We start from the raw sequence: 12704 nt of genomic DNA on the forward strand, positions 1-12704 counted from the left end.
ATAAATCACCAGGAACAGATGATATTCCAATCGAATTGCTTCAATCCACACTAACCAAATCAACACCAGTGCTAACCAACATGTGTCAACAGATATGGAAAACAAACCGATGGCCAACAGATTGGAAACGATCAATATACATCCCCATGCACAAAAAAGGAGATACAAAAGGACTGCAGCAACTATAGGACCATAGTTCTAATCTCTCATGCAAGCAAAATCATGCTCAAAATTCTGCAACATAGACTCCAACCATACATGGAGAGAGAAATTCCAGAAGTACAAGCAGGATTCAGAAAAGGAAGAGGCACTAGGGACCACATTGCAAACATATGGTGGCTCATAGAGTGCACCAAGGAATTCCAAAAGAAAATCAGCAAGGACACTGTCAGGACAGAACACGGAGAAACAGCAAAGGGGTCAGACAAGGCTGCATCCTCTCACCCTATCTGTTCAACTTGTATGCAGAACATATTATACAAAAAGCAGGATTGGACACAGAAGAAGGAGTGAAAATAGGAGGAAGGAATATCAACAATCTAAGATAAGTACATGACTCCATACTACTAGCTGAAAATATCAAAATGGAACAACTGCTATCAATGGAACAACTACTAAGGAAGATCAAGGAGGAAAGTGCAAAGGCAGGGTTATTGTTAAACATAAAGAAAACAAAAATAATGACCACAGAAAATGTACATGCCTAGAAAATGAAAAAATAGAAATAGTAAAAGAATTTCCATACCTGGGATCAAATATTGATCAGAGTGGGGACAACAGTCAAGAAATCATAAGACTAAGAATGGGGAGGGCAGCTATGAGAGAACTAGAAAATAACCTAAAATGCAAAGATGTACAACTGAGCACAAAAGTTAGAATCATACAAGCCATTGTATTCCCTGTTATCATGTATGGATGTGAGAGCTGGACAGTTAAGAAAGCGGATAGGAAGAGAATTAATTCATCTGAGATGTGGTTAGGAGAAGAGTGTTGAGGTTATCATGGACAGCCAAGAAGTCAAACAAATGGGTCCTAGAGCAGATCAAATCAGAAATCTCTGGAAGCCAAGATGACTAGACTGAAGGCTTCGTACTTTGGCCACATCATGAGGAGGCATGACTCACTGCAAAAAAACAATAATGCTAGGAAAGGTGGAGGGAAACAGAAAGGGAGGAAGGCCACATGCTAAATGGATGTACTCTATTAAGGAGGTCATGGGTATGAATTTTCAGGACCTGAGAAGAGCAGTGGAGCACAGGGAGTCTTGGAGATGTCTCATCTACAGTGTCGCCATGAGTCGAGATCTACTGGAGGGTGGATAACAACAACAAAAAAGGGGTTAAGAGACTAAGAGACTACTTGCATTTAGACTAAGAGACTAAGGCCCTGTACAGACCGGCCTGAAAAGCCAGCCTGGGGGTGGAGTCAGAGAGATGCATCCACATGATGCATGCCCTAACTCCGCCCCAGGGCACCATGAAGCCACGTGCTCGTCCACATTGTGCGTGGCATCATGATACTCCTCTGGTGCTGCATCCATATGACACAGCCCTGAAGAAGTGCCACTAAGCCATGGTGCCATGGCTATGGAGCCCTTTCCAGGGCACAAAAAGGAGCCATTTTTTGTGGCTCCTTTTTGTGCCCTGGAAAGGCCAGATCAGGCTGTGGCATGAGGTTGTTGCAGCCCCAATCAGGCTGAAACAGAGACGGCTCCGTGCCACTCCTTCAGGGCTGTTTGTACAGCCCTAAGAGAGATTAGATTGTCTGACCTAGTCATCATACTAAATGTTTAGTATGCATGGAAACCAAACATACTCTCCTTGGGATAAGTGAAGAAGATGCATGAACTATGGCTGCCTTGATCACCACAGGGCAATTAGGCTGCACCTCACTTAGTCCTGATGGAGCTTTGCAGTGACTGTGATCAAAAGAGAGAATGAAGGACAGGAATACAGTGTGAGGCGGTGCCAGTGGAAGAGCAAAGCATCTCCTTGCAATCAAGATTTGGAGAACACAGCTATCTGGGTGTCCATGAGTATCTGCTTTATTTTTTAATTCTCTTTAAGGACATTTTTCACTTGTCATGCATTGGGCATTGGAATTCAGGAGAATGGAGGCCTCTTAACTTGGGCCCTATGTGACATTGGTTTTTTTGTAGCACAAGTATCCGAATAGTCTCACTAACTCATTCCATTTTTGCTGTTCACAGTATTTTCTTTTAACCAGAACTGCATCTCTGCGAGTTCTGTTGCTCACATGGGTCAGCACTCAAATAAAGATGGAGTCAATAATGCTGGTGTATTTGAAACACGTTCAAGGCATGCAGCAGTTTATCCTGGTCTATTTGCATCAGTTATTCTTACAGCTGACAATGCAAATCTTTAGCAAAACCAGGGGAAGGGGGGGACTGGACAATAGATTATCTTGAGTTAAGTGGGTTTCTTGGTAGCGCCCCCCCCAACTTAATTGGATGCATTTGAAATGCATTTGAACAACAAGATTCAACCCACATTCTACCAGTATTATTTTCTCCATCTGAATAACCCCTTGGTCTTCTGCTCTGGTTCTTGGTCTCCAGTCTGCCCTGGCATTCAACACCCTTTTCTATGTCTTCCTGTTCCTGAAAGTGGGCAAAGGAGAAAAATTGAGACTCTGTGGTGGTACTCACACTGTAGCTGAAGAACTTCAGTGTCAGAGGTGTTCCTTGTGATAATATGTGTATATGTATCATTTTGAAAAAAGAGGGTGTTTCTAATAAGGCTGGCAGTGGCAGGCTGTAGATGCTGGATGACAGGTGAGAAATGACCTTAAGGAGGATGGAAAGATAAAGCATATACTGATGGACATACAGATAAATAGCTGTGGACATAATAACAGGAAAGCAAAAAAACCTTGTCAGCTGGTGCCTCTTCTGCACAAAGCCAAGTCTAAGCTTGCATAGGAAAAGTTTCCTGTAACCAATTATTTCCAGGACATCCCTCCTGAGATTTCTTGTGTTTTAGTTTCAAATATTTATTCTAGAATTTCATAAACTAATAAAACTGTAGACTTGCAAGGGACCATAAACATAACCTAATCCAGGAGTGGGATGTGATCCGCAGACTGCATGTGGCCTGTGGATCCCAGTTTTGCAGCCTCTGAATTCCACACCATCCCTCACCTCACCCTTTGCCTATGTTTTAATTTTTACCTGTGTTATTTTCAGGCAATTTTTGCCTGAAATTCATACAGAAAATCTCCCCAAACACATGAAAATATGCAAAAACCTACCTCCCACAACTTCCCAGAACTTTTGTTTTACTCCCCAGTCTCAAAACGGCAACAAAGAGTGTTCTAACATCACTATTCAACACATTCTATACTTCGGTCTCCTAACAAAAGTAAAACAGTGCTCAACCTGGGGAAAAACAGAGCACATGAGGAAGGAAGCGTGTCCAAAGACGGGGGACCAAAATATCAAAGGGTCTGGAAACCATCCCCTGAGGGAAGGGGTAATCTTAGTGAACTGTGTATGTTTAGCTTGGAAAAGAGAAGCTTAAGAGGTGAGATGATCGCCATGTTTAAATATTTGGAAGGGTGTCATATTGTGAAGCTAGAGCAAGCTTGTTTTCTGCTAAGATATGGACATGAAGCAATGGATTCAAACTACAGGAAAAGAGATTCCACCTAAACACTAGGAAGAACTTCCTGATGGTAAAAGCTCTTTGACAGTGGAATATGTTGCTTGCCCCTGAGTATGGTGGAGTCTCCTTCTTTGGAGGTTTTTAAACAGAGGCTTTCTTGGCAGGGGGCTGGACTGGATGGTCATTGTGGTCTCTTCCAGCTCTAATTCTGTTATCACCTCTGGTCACTATTCCGAAGGGACTACACAGGAAAATGGATCTGAAGGTGATTGCCTCCTGCCTCTCCCACAGTTACCCATCCCTAATCAAGACCAACTCCCTGCGAGAACAAGAATCAAAAGAGTGAAGATGGATACTTACTTAAATAGGCAGAATGACAGACAGTGAGATGACAAGCAAGGGACACTGCTCCTCAAGCCCAGTAGGGCCTTGGCTAGATATGACAGAGTGCTTCAGTTTCACAGCAGTCTGCCTCAACTGTAGGTTGAACTGTAAGCCTCCATTCCTTTGAAGGCACTTACTTACTGATTTTTGCCCATAATAATCAATGTTCATGAAAATGCAATAACATTTTACTACAAGAATTGTTCACTCAGCAGACTGTTAAGTTGTACAGAGTACAAGAAAAACAACTGAAAAGGTAATAAAGAATATATATTTTTATTACTTTTGTTATTTGGAGAGTTAGAAAAGGGAAAACATCTGGTTTAGTTGTTAACTCCTTGCAATAAAGAGAAATGCAAATGGAAAAAGCAAGAGGAGTTGCTGATTGCATAAATTATTTCCTTAGAGAAAGATAACATTAAATATTATATCAACTCTAACAGGTTTTCAGTACTAGAAATCAGCAAAGTGGTTTAATACATTTAACACTGAAATAATAAATAGAAATGTGGCTAACAATAATAATCCTAGCCATCTGCCTGATCCCCATCTCTTAGCAACCCTGGATTAAAATGCCTGTATGTTGATGGTTGTTTGGGAAGGGTTGCATGAGCCACTACTTAGGCACATAGGCATCCCCCCCTCCCCCATGAACTCTCCAGTATTCTTTAAGCCATACTTAGACAGTGGCTTTCTGGGTTCCCTTTGCAAGGTGCTTTCAGTCTGGCAATTCGTAACATGTAGGCATAGCTTTACATGTCTGGCCATGCTCTCGCAATCATTAGTCTCATAATGTGTTTGTATGCCTCCCTCACATGTCCCCATGTATAATGGTTGCTTTAGAGGAATAACTTGGATTAACGTTATGGCACAGGAGGAAAAGATAGGTGCTCCCCTGTGGCCTTGCTCACTGGAGATTTGGGGAACTGTGGTCCAAAAATCCTTTTTTTTCCAATGTAAAAATCAGGAGCTAGTTTTATGGAAAGAAAAGTATGTTGATAGATACATTGAAACATTTTATTTGACCCTTGGCCTCTAAGGCAAACTTGCATCCATCCACTCTTGAGCACTACATTACCAACTTCAAATAATTTTGTGCATCAGATTTGCCTAGTGCATCTGCAGAAATGAGTATCTGAAGATAAAAGCTGGAGTCCTATTGTAAGTAAACTCTATTAAATTGGCAGCAATTTGTTTGAAGAAACTATCCATGAGAAGTAGCTGGTATCAGCCCAGTTTCAACTTTTCAAACTACTTTGAGTTGGTACCTTGCAGTGTCATTAATTTTAAACTGTAGATTCAGTAATGGACTTTACCACACTTGGTTTTTAATTTCAACATGGCTCTTTGCCTTTGATTCAGCTGTGCAGGTCTTCTTCACCTTTCTTTAATAAGATACTGGTGGTAGCCTGTTTTTCAGAATAGGATTGAATTTCAGCAGCATATGTATTTTCTGAACTAATAAAGAAAGTGGTTTACAAGAACAGGCAGTTGCTACTACGTCATCTTCTGATTACACAGGTGCTGTAAATTGGGACAAAATTACAACTCAAAAGAAATACAGTCCAACTCTTAAGCTTTTTCTCAAATAACAGCAGTTATTGTAACCAAAAGAAGTTCACCCCATCTTACCTTCTAACACTGAATGAATCCCTTTCTGAGAGACCTTTTACACAAGAGCAATGTATACTTTGTTAGTTATCTCCACAAATGGCAGGTCACACAGGTATCAGGTCAGCACCAGCTAAGATGGACCTTAATGCTCGCTCATTTTCAGAATGTGCTATAAAGCAGTGGTTCTCAAACAGTGGGGCAAGACCCGGGGGGGGGGGGGGGGGGAAGGGTTGCTCTAGGGGGGGGGGAAGACTCGAAGGCCCTGATCCTTCCTCCTCCTCTCCCCAAACTTTTTAATGTGTAAAATTTACACGTGTTGAGCTAAAAATGGAATAAAACTGTTCTAATTTAAATGATGTTATTTCTTTACCAAATGTTAAAATATGAATATATATCAATTGTAAATGAAAATATGCATACAAAATAAAGAAAATATTTTATTCATATACTATGTCAAGTGGGGGGGTACAACATCTACACGTAGCTGTAAAGGGGGGGGGGGGGGGGTAACGGTAAAAAGTTTGAGTTCCACTGCTATTAAGCTTGGGGTGGAATTAGAGCCAATATCAGTAGGCAAAATTGCAGTAGGGTTGGGCTCTACAACCAGAGAGAACACAGTTGTTCTGAAGAAAGTAGCACCTGATCAAGAACATGTATGTATGTGACCCTACGTAAAGAGCTTATCGCTTGGGCAAATAAGCTGGCTTACCTCTTCCGGCTTCAATTCTGGATCTGAGATGCCCCACATGTTATTATACCTAAATCGCCACCAATCTATCTGGGATGCCATTGCCCGGATGCATCCCAGGTCAAAGCCTCACTCAGCCAGCACTTTTTCCAAGTCAGGGAGTTTCCAACTTCTAAAATTGGCCAGCTCAGCAAGACTTCAGCTCAGGATGCATCCGGGCAGCAGCATTCCCGCCTCCGTTTTGCCCCCAAGGACTTTGCTGTTGCTGCTGGGGCTGTTGCTGTGTCGCCGGGTTGGCGGTGGTTCCACCTGTCCTGAATGGAATCACGCTTCCCGTGAAGGACTCTGTACGCAGTCTGGGGGTGCTCCTAGACTTGTCGCTTCACCTTACATCTCAGGTGGATGCGACGGTCAGGAGCACCTGTTATCAGCTTCGGCTGATACGCCAGCTGCGTCCCTACCTTGGCCGGGGGGACCTTGAAACTGTAGTACACGCTCTGGTAACCTCTCGTTTGGACTTCTGCAACGCGCTCTACATGGGGCAACCCTTGTACCATACCCGGAAGCTGCAATTAGTGCAGAACATGGCAGCCCAACTGGTCACTGGTACTTCCAGGGCCAGTCATATGACACCAGTGCTTAAACACCTTCACTGCTGCCTATTCGCTTCCGGGCGCAACACAAGGTGTTGGTTATTACCTATAAAGCCCTAAATGGCTTGGGCCCAGGGTATCTGGAGGACCGCCTCTTTCCGTACAATCCGTCCTACACACTCAGATCATCCGGGCAGCAATTGTTAAGAGTTCCAGAGGGGAGATTAGTTTCCACCTCTAGGAGGGCCTTTTCTATCTCGGCCCCCAACCTCTGGAACTCGCTGCCCGTTGAGCTCCGCTCAGCCACCTCCCTAGCCCAATTTAAGAAGGGGTTGAAAACCTACTTTTTCGAGCAGGCCTCCCCCCTTTTTTTCCCCCAGACGGCCCCCCCCCCCCCCCCCCCCCCCCGGTCAGCATTGTTCTGCCGGCATGAATTTTATTATTTTATTATTTTTATTGAACTGTTTTAATCCATTTTTTGTATAATTGTATCATTGTATGCTTGTTGTGCACCGCCCTGATTTTAAGAAGGGCGGTATATAAATTATTTATTTATTTATTTATTTATATTGGTGGTGATTTAGCTATGATAACATCAGGGGGCATCTCACATCCACAATTGAAACTGGAAGAGGTAAGGTGGCTTATTTGCCCAAGTGATGAGCTCCTAAGTGTCTTAAAATATCCAAATGCGCTAGCATTTATAGTAAATCTGCACAACCTCTAGAATCTGCCAACCAAGTCCAGAGGATTCTGGGAATTCTATTCCAGAACAGTAACTTCTTCAAATTTTGGAAAAGACTTGTAAAATCGGATGGTGCAAAATGAAGAACCTGATATACATATAAGAAGTGGAGCAGCAGCAGCAGCAGCAGCATAAACAGGCCCCTGAAGGAAATCTTGCTAGACACTTGAGAAGGAGAAGTGAAAAGGATGGAAGTCTCTAGTCCAAAGCTCTAATCTCAGCCAGAGTATATATTTTGCAGAGATAAAAGTCAGTCATATTACAAGGGCTTAATTCCACCCAGAGGAATGGATGACTTCACAAACCACTTGAGCTTTGCCCTTATAATTTGGCATCCCAGGGTGGAACAGTAATTCTCCCACAACACAACTTCCTGGCATCTATTCCCAATCGATCTTTTGAGGTAGAAATTTAGTGCCAGATTTAAACTACAGATTTAAAAAAGGAGGCAACAACAAACCTTTGTCACCTCTATGACTCACAAAGAAGCAGTTAATACTGCAGGAACATGTGTCCCATATTTGTGAAGCAAACTTTGAAAGGGTCATAAATATAAGTGATCACAACCTCTTCCTCAGAATAAGATTAAAAGTAAAAGACAAGGGATTCAAATAAATTATGAAAAACCACTATAAATAATCTGTTTCAACAAATGATTTAAAGACTAAGTGAGTTTGAAAACTCTTTCAGTTTTGGATGTTTTCCATATATATTAAAAGTCTAGAGATTAACTGGGATCTCATTAAAAATTATATATATCCCATTAAAAATGATATATAAAGGAATGTTGAGTGCAGGTGGGAATATTTCCAACTCAGAGTGAATCACTCACTAAGCAACAGTCCATTTTCCAAAGTGCTTCTCCAGTGCAAGCATTTTCATGAGAGCTGACTCTGGAAATGAATTGTGAGGTTCATCATGACAGCAAACCACCCAGGATTGTGTTCAAGTAATTTTTTTGTCAGTGGGACAAGGCTTATCCTGGATTTAAGGGTGCAGCTGCCTCCAAATAAGAATTCTGTCCTACAATGAAAATTCCCTTTAGTCCCCAAATTTCTAGCATTGTAGAGTGTGTCACATCTAGAAATTTTATATTTTTTGTGTCTACATTCCCTTGGTAACATTGCCTGCTCCTTTTCTTTGGAGGCCCAAATTCTATTTCTAATGGCTCAACGAATGTTACTACAATGCTAAAAATTTGAAAAATGAAGAAAAACCTCATTTGGCGAAGCAGAATTCTTATTTGGAATGGGAATACCCCATCCCCCCCACTCCCCCACAACAATACATGGATTTCTGTGCAACCGTTGAAATTGGTGGGCTGATGCTACCCAAGTTTAAATTCATAACAGCAAATTTTGCCTCCTTGTGGGCTGTATACTTTGACTTTCTACTTTAATTATAGAGGATCTACCCACCTCCACAACCACTTTAATGTTTTGCTTGTATCTGAACTGCACTCAAAAAGATAATATAAGAGGGGGTTCTGAGTGGTCAATTTTACTCTGCAAAGAGAAAGATTTTTTTTAAAAAAAGTAGTAGTGAGAATCCTGTGTTTCATCCAGTGTTATTAAACTGCAGCTCTATTACACATACTTCATAACTGACTGTGTGGGCTAGGACTGCTGGAAACTGCAGTCCAAAAACAGCTGGGGCCCATTCACACTATAGTGGTATGATTCCAATTTAACTGTCATGGTTCTTTCCTATGGAATCCTGGGATATACGGTTGAGGGGGTACATTTAGAATCTTTTAGCCAGACAGTTCTAGTACCTTACCAAACTACAAACCCCAGGATTCCACAGAATGCAACCAAGGCAGTGAAAGTGGAGTAATCGTGCTATAATTGTGCAGTGTCAATGGGGCCCTTCAGAGTTTCACAGTTCCCACCCCTGGTGGAAAATTACAGTGGACCTTTGTTCTATGCTGGGGTTTGGTTCCAAGATCCCCCATGTATAATAAAATCTGTGTATGCTCAAGTCGCATTAAATATAATGACACAGCAAAATGGTGTCCTTTATAAAAAATGGAAAATCAAGGTTTGATATTTGAAATTTATACTTTTTTTGAACATTTTCAAACCATGTATACTTGAATCCGTGTATAAAAAAATCTGTGTATAAAAAGAGCCAGCTGTATTTATATACCCCCCCCCCCATTCTCATCCTTTTACATAATAATATACAAAAATAACAATGTAATGTTTTAAGATGATCAGTAAGGAAAAATAGCAAATTTGTGTTGTACTGAGCTTTTGTGGTGTTCAGTTTTTGGATTGGGGAGACGTGCATGGCTAGATCTCTTCCAAAGCTCTACTATCCACAGACTTTCACTTTGTCCATTCCTATTTTGCTTTCTGTGCCTTTGTTGGAATCTTAATGGGCTTTGCTATGGGATCACAGCCAACCAGGAATCATGCGGTGAAGGAGATCATGTGACCATGCCATGCAACCAAGCAGGTCTGTCTGCATCTGGGTTAGGCAACAGATTCATGAAGGGGACACCTTTATGCCCAAGGACCTTCTGGGGGGCCACATGGGCTACTGGAAATTAAAACAAAAAAAAAATTCATGTATGGAAGTTTACTTCTGGTCCTCAATAATGGCTAATTTTTAATGTTCAAGCATACAGGGAAACCATGACATTTGTTTTAAATATATATATATATATATATATATTGCATTTGGAGGTTTCCAAGAGCAGCAATTTAAGTTCGGTTAGGCCAAAACAATATTAGTTTGGGCATTCTGTTGAGGGTCACAAAACACATTCTTGGGAAGCTACATGCAATATCAGGGCTACGCTTTGCCTACTGCTAGCCTGCATGATGACACCCCGTTAAGATAAGTAGTAGCAAGCAGAAGCCACCTGGTTATATTATGAAGGGGATAAGATTTCCAATTTGTCATTAAACAAAGGATGGGAAACAAGGGGATTTCTAGATGTTTTTGAACACCATCTTCCATTTGCCTCAGCCAACATGGCTGATGATTGGGGTAATGGGAATTTCAGAATCATCCAAAGGCCCACAGGTTCCTAAATCCTGCTGTAAAGGTATCACCTTTTGGACTGACCTATGGATGGCAGAAAATAACCATGACATGTAATATCTTGGCTATGTCTTTATCATTCAGGAAGGAAGGATCAGCTTTTTAAAGGCTAGTTGGCATTTTGATCACTGCCAGCTCATTGATCCACTGATTCTGTTTTAAGGGCACTGCAGAATTCTTGTTTTTATCTTGGAAAAACCAAGCAGATTACAAGTATATAAATCTTGGTCTGAGTCAGATGCTTTAAAAAGCCCCAGTTCAACATTATCCTTTCCATTCCCTCCTTCCCCCAAATATACCATTGCATAAAACTACAGAAGAATACCACTATGTCCTTATAAAAATAATTTTAAAAAATGCATTGAAGCATTCATAGATACACTACACATCATCAGAAGTTTCAAGTGTTGGTTTTTTTAAAAAATCATTGGTAATTACTTTAAATAATTTTGCTCTTAGAGTTAACAAGCATTTTCTCTCACTTTGCAACACTAAATGAAAATAAGTTAAAAGCGATTAAGCCATCCTTTGATGTTAATTATCACAGTTATATAGAATGCCAATGGGTATGTGCAGCCCTCATTTCATTTAGCAAAATTTGGTTATTAGCTTCAGCTTCAACTTCCTGGGTTCTTTCTCTCCCCTTTCCTTTCTTAAACATAGTTGGGAGAGAAGGAATGCATTTTATCCACTTTTAAGGTCTTTCTTGTACATTAAGAATGCATTGGCATCCTGCTAGCTAGAATGATCACATATATCCTTGCTTAGGAACAGCAGTCTGAGGAAGTGCTGGTATGACCTTACACAACTTTGGAGCCTTACAAGGCCAAAAATTAAGTGAATAACACTGGGTTTCCATAATGGATTCAGGCCAGAATTCCTGTAACTATAATCCTTTGAGAAGACAAACTGAGTGCTCCTGCATGTCTTCTCACCCTCAGTCTGCACTAGCAAAGCAATAGCCATGTTGCAAAGGGACAGAATGAAGTAGAAAGTTGAGGTACCTTTGTCCGACTTGATGGAGCTTTATGGTGTCTTCTCCTGCTCCAAAATCCAATTTAGCAACTCTATAAAAATCCTAATGGTAAAGGTAAAACACAACTGAACTAGATAACATATTAAAATACCATTAATTTTAAAAGGTGTAAAATCATTATCCTATTTATTGTAAGTATTTTATATTTAATACTATGGCCTGTTACAGACTGCCAAAATAAAGCTGCTTCGGGTCTCTTAGGAGGTATGCTATTTAAATGATGCATGGGTCCTAAGAGTCCGGAGGTCGCGCCAAAGCCACACTCCATTCCTAAGCACTGGAGTGCAGCTTTGGTGCAGCTTCCGGATTCTTAGGATGCATGCATCATTTAAACAGCATACCTCCAAAGAGACCTGAAGCAGCTTTATTTTGGCAGTCTGTAACAGGCCTATATTTTGTTTATTTTATTTTACCTGGTCATTGACCAAATTAAATATTCATTCATTATATTTTCAAATTACATTTACAAACGGCACCCATAATTTACATTTCTTATGTCCTGATTTGCCATTTTGCATATCATTTTTTTCCAGGGGCTGAATGGGTGTGAGGGGTGTGTATAGCCCACCAAAGTCTGGGTCAGAGCAAAGACAATCTCCAGACCTTGCACATGTCTTCCCTAAACAAAAGGTCTGTCTCCAAGTGCATCTGATTAACACGGCTAGCTGTGCTGTTAAGCACAGGAAAGTGGCTCAGGACAATAACACACTAGACTGTTGTCTCACACCAACAGTGTTGCTTCTGCAAGTGGAAACATGCCCTGGTGGCGCAGTGGTTAAATGCCTGTACTGCAGCCATTCACTCGAAACCACAAGGTTGCGAGTTCAAGACCAGCAAAAGGGCCCAAGCTCAACTCGGGCTTGCATCCTTCCGAGGTCGCTAAAATGAGTACCCAGACTGTTGGGGGCAAATTAGCTTACTTGCTGTTCACCGCTATGATCTTTGGAATAGCGGTATATAAATAAAACAA

At 41.2% G+C, this 12704-nt stretch overlaps 1 protein-coding gene across 1 annotated transcript in view; it reads right to left on the bottom strand.

The window, feature by feature from the left end:
* Positions 1-9744: 9744 nt before the first annotated feature.
* Positions 9745-12704, bottom strand: part of DISC1 (DISC1 scaffold protein) — a 267571-nt gene continuing 264611 nt past the window's right edge. The window contains exons 16-17 of the mRNA XM_042456717.1: positions 11703-11778; positions 9745-10191 (exon numbers count right to left, since the gene is read on the bottom strand). The gene's annotated coding sequence lies outside the window, so the exon portion shown is untranslated. The remainder of the gene's footprint in view (positions 10192-11702; positions 11779-12704) is intronic.

Source organism: Sceloporus undulatus, chromosome 1 (genome assembly GCF_019175285.1).
Source record: "Sceloporus undulatus isolate JIND9_A2432 ecotype Alabama chromosome 1, SceUnd_v1.1, whole genome shotgun sequence".
Classification (NCBI taxonomy): Eukaryota; Metazoa; Chordata; class Lepidosauria; order Squamata; family Phrynosomatidae; genus Sceloporus; species Sceloporus undulatus.